The sequence below is a fragment of the Lissotriton helveticus genome, chromosome 7 (genome assembly GCF_964261635.1).
Source record: "Lissotriton helveticus chromosome 7, aLisHel1.1, whole genome shotgun sequence".
In the NCBI taxonomy this organism is placed as follows: Eukaryota; Metazoa; Chordata; class Amphibia; order Caudata; family Salamandridae; genus Lissotriton; species Lissotriton helveticus.
The window spans coordinates 62,203,106-62,209,105 of record NC_136068.1 but is presented as its reverse complement, the minus strand read 5'-3'; the positions used below and the strand labels follow the sequence as shown (position 1 = coordinate 62,209,105).

The 6,000-nt window shown below is 42.0% G+C and overlaps 1 pseudogene across 1 annotated transcript in view; it reads right to left on the bottom strand.

The window, feature by feature from the left end:
* Positions 1 to 822: 822 nt before the first annotated feature.
* LOC144768049 (epidermal differentiation-specific protein pseudogene) overlaps positions 823 to 6,000 on the bottom strand; it is a 28,371-nt pseudogene continuing 23,193 nt past the window's right edge. Inside the window, exon 4 of the transcript XR_013598434.1 lies at positions 823 to 2,534. The product of XR_013598434.1 is annotated as an epidermal differentiation-specific protein pseudogene (transcript). The remainder of the gene's footprint in view (positions 2,535 to 6,000) is intronic.

The following is a 6,000-nucleotide window of genomic DNA, read 5'->3' as shown; positions in this document are numbered from 1 at the left end:
GTGCTCTGCAGCTACACATTCCAATCAAGGGTAGGAAGTGGGCATTCCAGGCATGGTTAGTGATGTTTGTGGGCATTCACAAGTTCTTCTTCTTCCTCTTTCTTGCCTGGAAAGAGTTGTAGATCAGCCATGTGAGAAGAGGAATTATCATCTGGAAATGTGCTGGGATTGTAGGTTTCCAAGGATAAAAACAAAACCAAATATTTGTATTTGCACAGGGGCTTCTATTCTCTCGGTGTAGAGTGCGCTGCTATGGGTAACACTGCAGAGGAATGGGATACATCTGTGAATGTCACATGACCTTCCAATGATTGGAAATTCTATACCTGGACTATGCATATTCCTGGAAAAATGTAAGCTTTCAAGAAAGCTGTAAATCTACAATTGAATGTAGGTGTAAATCTACAAGTACAGCTTTAGGCCCTTCTTTGTGAATTGGTCTAAAATTCTTCTAGAGTGCTCTTCTGATATTGAAAACCATAGAGATGGTCCTACTCACCCAGAGACTTATGCTCTTGCTTCCAGTATCTGGCTGATACAAAAACATTGAGCAAGGCACCAGTAATCTAATATATTGTACTCAAATAAAGCCTTTGGGGCAGCTGTTCGACTCCAGAGAACAGTAACACACAGTCAGAGTATGGATTTGGCTCCTGTACTGTGGACAGCAGATTACAGGAGCAGCTCCGACAATTGGGTTCTAGGGTATGAATTAGTTTGATTTGCACAAGTTTTCAGCAAGAGATCTTTCAAGCAGAGATGCTTAGGGGATATATATATATAAATAAATAAATATATATATATATATATATATATATATATATATATATATGTGTGTATAGCATAGAATTATGCTATGTGCTGTAAAAAACAGCCATTGTTGCTGCAATAACACAAAATGGCCAAACTATTGTCCTAGCAGAGTTTCTGCTGAAAGTAGACAGACATTGATGCAGCAGTAAACATCAGTAGCAAGGTATGGCACACCGGCAGGCACAGGCAAATCACTGCCGCAAAGCACCTCAAGTGTGCAGTCAGCTTGAAGTGCATCATAAATGCACACTGGCCAATCACAGCACAGCCTTAAGGTTTAAAACAACCAGCCACACATCGGTACCCCAGTGACTGCCACTGAGAGTTTAGAGTATAGCCTTGTCTTTCTGACTCGAGGATACAGTCTTACTGCTATGTAGCAATGACAACCAATGAGCCAGTTCATATATGCCATTGGTTGACATTCTTGTAAGGGGTCAGCGTTCATTGTTAATCTACCAGAAAAACACATTTTATGGCATTGAGCATTGGTTGGGTCCCAGGACGACTGCCAGCTAGCTAAAGATCTTTTGTGAAATATGGTGTGTGAAAATGAAAGCCCATAAAGAATCCTTTAAAGATTTCTCAGTTGAAAAAAAAAAAGCACAAATAGCAAATCAATGTTGAGGTATAGCCCCTAACAAGAAGAAGGTGTGGCAGGCACTACTATTTATTAATGGTTTCAGATTGCACATCTATGTAGATATCTGTGCCAGACTCACAGTGGTATGTGCCATATTCAGTCACCGTCTTACTCCCCTGGAAAATTTTCAGCTCCACTGGTACTGAGATGGTAACCTCCTTGCTCATGAAACTGACTGTTATTTTTGAGCGTGGTGGTACCTTCATCGGCACACTTAACTCTGCCTTCTTCCTCGTGGTGACTGCCTCAACCTCATCTTTCTTTACTGAGAAGGTGTTGGACGCCTCTGCTGAAATATTGGCCACTCCTCCCAAGCTAAATTCAGCACCCACCCTGATTGAAGACTCATTGCTGAATTCAAAGCTATGGGATACATACTTCTCATACTCTTTGCAAGAAGCAGCAGTGAACTCCTGCTCACTGTCTGTGTTGTTGACGTAAAAATACTGATCTGCCTGGATGTTCTTTTCACTCTCTATCTTTTTCTTGCCCCACAGAAGTGTGGCGGTCACAGAGGCTTTCCCACGGCGCAAAGGATACACATGGGATACTTGATCATTTAAACCAACATCGCAGTAGTTTGCCAGGTATTCACCAGCCCTGGCTACAATATACCTTCCCCCTCTATTTGGATGCTCGTACAAAACCCATGCCCCACTCTGGACTCTGTGGGAGGATATCTTATCATTCATATTTCCAAACATTAGATTGGTCTCTTGAGTCAGAACTGTTTGACTACCAGCGGCATTGGGATGCTCATAGACTGTGATCTTTGGATTGGTCAGGTCATCAGTGATCAGCCTCAGAGAAGACGCCTTGTCATTCATGTCAAGCGAAGGATGTTCTCCCTCCTCTAGAAGAATGAACCCTCCTTGGTAGTTTGGATGCTCGTACATTAGCCATGGCTGTCCCACCACCTTCACAGACGAAATGCAGTCTCCGAAGTTCTCCAATGCCAGATTCACAACATCTGCCGTAAATGTCCTACTGAGCCCCTTGAACTGGCCATTTTCATAGACAGTGATGGTGTTCATGGCGATCAGCTATGAAGTTTCCACTGTGTTTTCTGTAGCTGACCCTGTGATACAAAACAACAGCTGGTCAGTGGAGAAACATCATACGTGATTGGGTGAAAACTCACAGCACTGTCTCCTCTTTTTTAAAAGGAAATAAGGTATATTTTGATGTCAATGTTCAATCTATTGTGCGATTACTTAGTTAACTTACAAGTTACATAAAACACAAATATCACAGTGTGAGAGAACACGACAATAAACACTCCTAAAATAACTTTCTCATATGGGAACATATTTTACAGCACTATGGGCCAGATGTAGGTAATTCCGATTTACCTACTCTTATATACCGAATCATACCGATTCGGTATTTAAGGCTAGTTAAATTGGAAGTAGGCAGATGTAGGTAATTTTTATTTTACAATTACCGATTCTGTAAGATTCAGTATTTACTGATTCGGTAAATACCGAATCGGTATTTCCCATTGATTCCTATGGGCCTTGAAGCCCATGGGAATCAATGGGAAATACTGATTCGGTATTTACCGAATCGGTAAATACCGAATCCTGGCAGGGGGAACAGGGTGTCACTTTGACACCCTGTAGCACCCCAATTGCAGGCTTGTGTGCCATGTGGCACACATATATGCCCTAAGGGCATGTCTGTGTGTCACATGGCATAGGTGTACATGCACAGATGTGCATGTACACTGGAATTCGGTATTTTACCACCCAATAGGATTGGGTGGTAAAATAAGAAATCCTAAGGGCCTGTGGCACAGCAAACTGTGCCACCTACATATGGATTAACAGAATCGGTATATTTACCGATTCGGAAAAATACCGAAGTGGTAAATTTACCGAATCGGTAAATATACAGATTCTGTAAATTCCGAGGCACCTACATGTCAAAAGCCAAATACCGTTCGGTAACGGCAGAAATCGGCCGTTACCGACCGGTATTTGGCTACCTACATCTGGCCCTATATAATTAAAACAAAACTTTAATGCAGTGCGTTACAAAATTCTGATCACAACAGCTTCCCCTTTTTCCTTAAAATCATTACATTTTGATAGTGCATGCTAATGATGTATATGTTGCATGTCATGATGGTGCGAATGGTAGTAATAACGAAATTCCACAGGACTCTGGACGTTAATGTGTAAAGTGTACTGACAGGTAGTGTACAGCTAAAGTATAGAGCTAAGGTGCAAAATAACAAGCCTAAATGTGAAGTGCAGATTACATAATGAAGAATCATATGCAGGAACTGCACAAGGTCTGTGTTTTAAAAGGCACAGATGGCTCAGTATTTTACTAGGCATAATGACACTACCCCTAAAGCTAAAGTCCAAAGTACACTGCCTGAAGGAATTTGTTTTTTTTATGTGCAGAAAACATAATAACAGGTTATATATAGAAGGTGTTTACATTTTTTTTATTAGGGTTTTACATAACACGCCCCCCGGAGGGGGGTAATTTTCGAGCCTTCATAAATAAGGTGCTGATGTGCCTACGAGAGTACAACTCAAGGTCATACCTGGCATGATGACACAACCCATAAATGCAAAGTGTGGTGTCTTTTAAAGTTCATTTTGTAAAGTGTGGATGGCTTTATGAAGGGTAATATACAGAGGCTACACGTGCCTAGGAGAGTACGGCTCAAGATCCTACTGGGCATGGTGACACAACCCATAGAGCCAAAGTGCAGTGCATTAAAATGTATGTTTGATAAAATGGCATTAAGGTGGTGACAGGTCCATACAAAATGTACCAAAGGTCTCCAATTTGTGGGCAAAGGCAGCAGAATTGATCAAGATTTGTTGCAACAACGGGCCTTATAGTTAAGATGTTATGTGCCTAGGATAGTGTGACTTCCAAAGTGCAGCCAGCCTCATAAGTATTCTTGTGGGGGCGACATCTCAAGATCAGGCTGGTCATGATGGCTGATAGGGGACCACAGCAGATTAGGTACTAGTTGTATGTACAAAGTGAGGTCTATGTTATTCAGATACAAAGTTCTGTAGTTTGTAAAGACCCAGCGACAGGGTTAGTCAATGCTTGTTACTTTAATACAAAGCCCATTTAATGTTACCAACAGTGGGAGATGAACCCCAAGTTGTGAAGGCTGTAGACTATTCATGTTCTTTAACAAGTTTCGGTCTTGCATTACGAATTTCCCACACTTGGCCTTGTCTGCCACTGACTCCATGCTGCACAAAAGAGGGACGACCTCTTTGGCCAACGGAATCCCACGCTGTAAGTAGGCCTCAGTAGGAGTCAGCGGGGATGTTGCAATGCTGGACTGCAGGGAATTATGTGTGTCAAGGATCCTCTTCTGGACTTACATTGTCTACAACTGTTGATATTATCAATGGATTTCCAAGTTGGGTTCAATTCTCTGATTGGAAGCAGGACTAATGTAGCCAAAAGTATAAGTTTAAAAATGTGCTTTCATACTGCTTGATGGAGATGGGACTTGGCTGAGCTGTGCAGTTGTGGCGCCATGAAAAGCCCGGGTAGGGAGGTCTTCTATGTCCACTTCAAATAAACAATGGTACATTTGGTTTTTTATTGCGGTTTTAATGCAAGTATAAATAATCAAATTGTTGTCCCAGTCCTCCCCTGCAAGTTGTAGATATTCTTTAGCTACCACCAGAATACTGGACCTGGGCTAGTTTGAAGATGTAAAAATTATTTTTATTATGGTCTTCATGGTGTTGTTGGGGGATGTTGCCTGAAAATAGTATTTAGCAAGAATTGCCTAGTTTTCCTGGTTTTGTTGCACCAGCCAAAATTCCAAACTGATCAAGGTACTCCTTGTGTGAAATGGGAAGTGGAATAACTTCTTGTAGACTTTGCACTGGATCTTTTCTACGGCAGTGCCCATCATGCCGGGAAATGTTTGCTGAGCATAGTTGAGGGCGGGGAGAAGTTTGGCAGGAACCATCCTCCGAATGGCAGTAGTTGTGGGGCAGTCAAGTATTGAGTTTAATATGCACAAGGCATATGTTGCCATTATTGCTTTGCTTTTCATTTTGTTTAGCTGCAAAGTCAGTCAGCCAGTTTCACATAGTCATGCTTCCAGATAGATATAATGTTGAACACAGTCCAACCTCAGTGGCCCCAACTGGTAAGCCTCTTCTCAGGATATCTCCAGAAAATGTCTACTTTTATTTAGCTCCCATTAGCCCCAAGCTCGTTCATGAGATTGTATATTTTCAGGGCATTGAGTGCTTTTTGCAGACCAGATTTTCCGTGGTTGAACAGTACTAGATCATCAGCATATTGTATGAGAGGAAGTCTCCAGTCTCTAATTTTAGGTATGACTAGGTTGGCTTCTGCTAAGGCTGGGCCTACATTTGCGGTGTAAAGATTGAATAGCAGTGGCGCCAGCACAAAGCTCTGTTTCAGACCACGGTCAGTGTCAATCTTGGTGGTGGCCAACTCTCTCGTGAACTTAACTCATACCCAGGTCCTGGGGTAAAAGGACATGATTGCTAGTAGCAATTTGGATGCATCTTCCA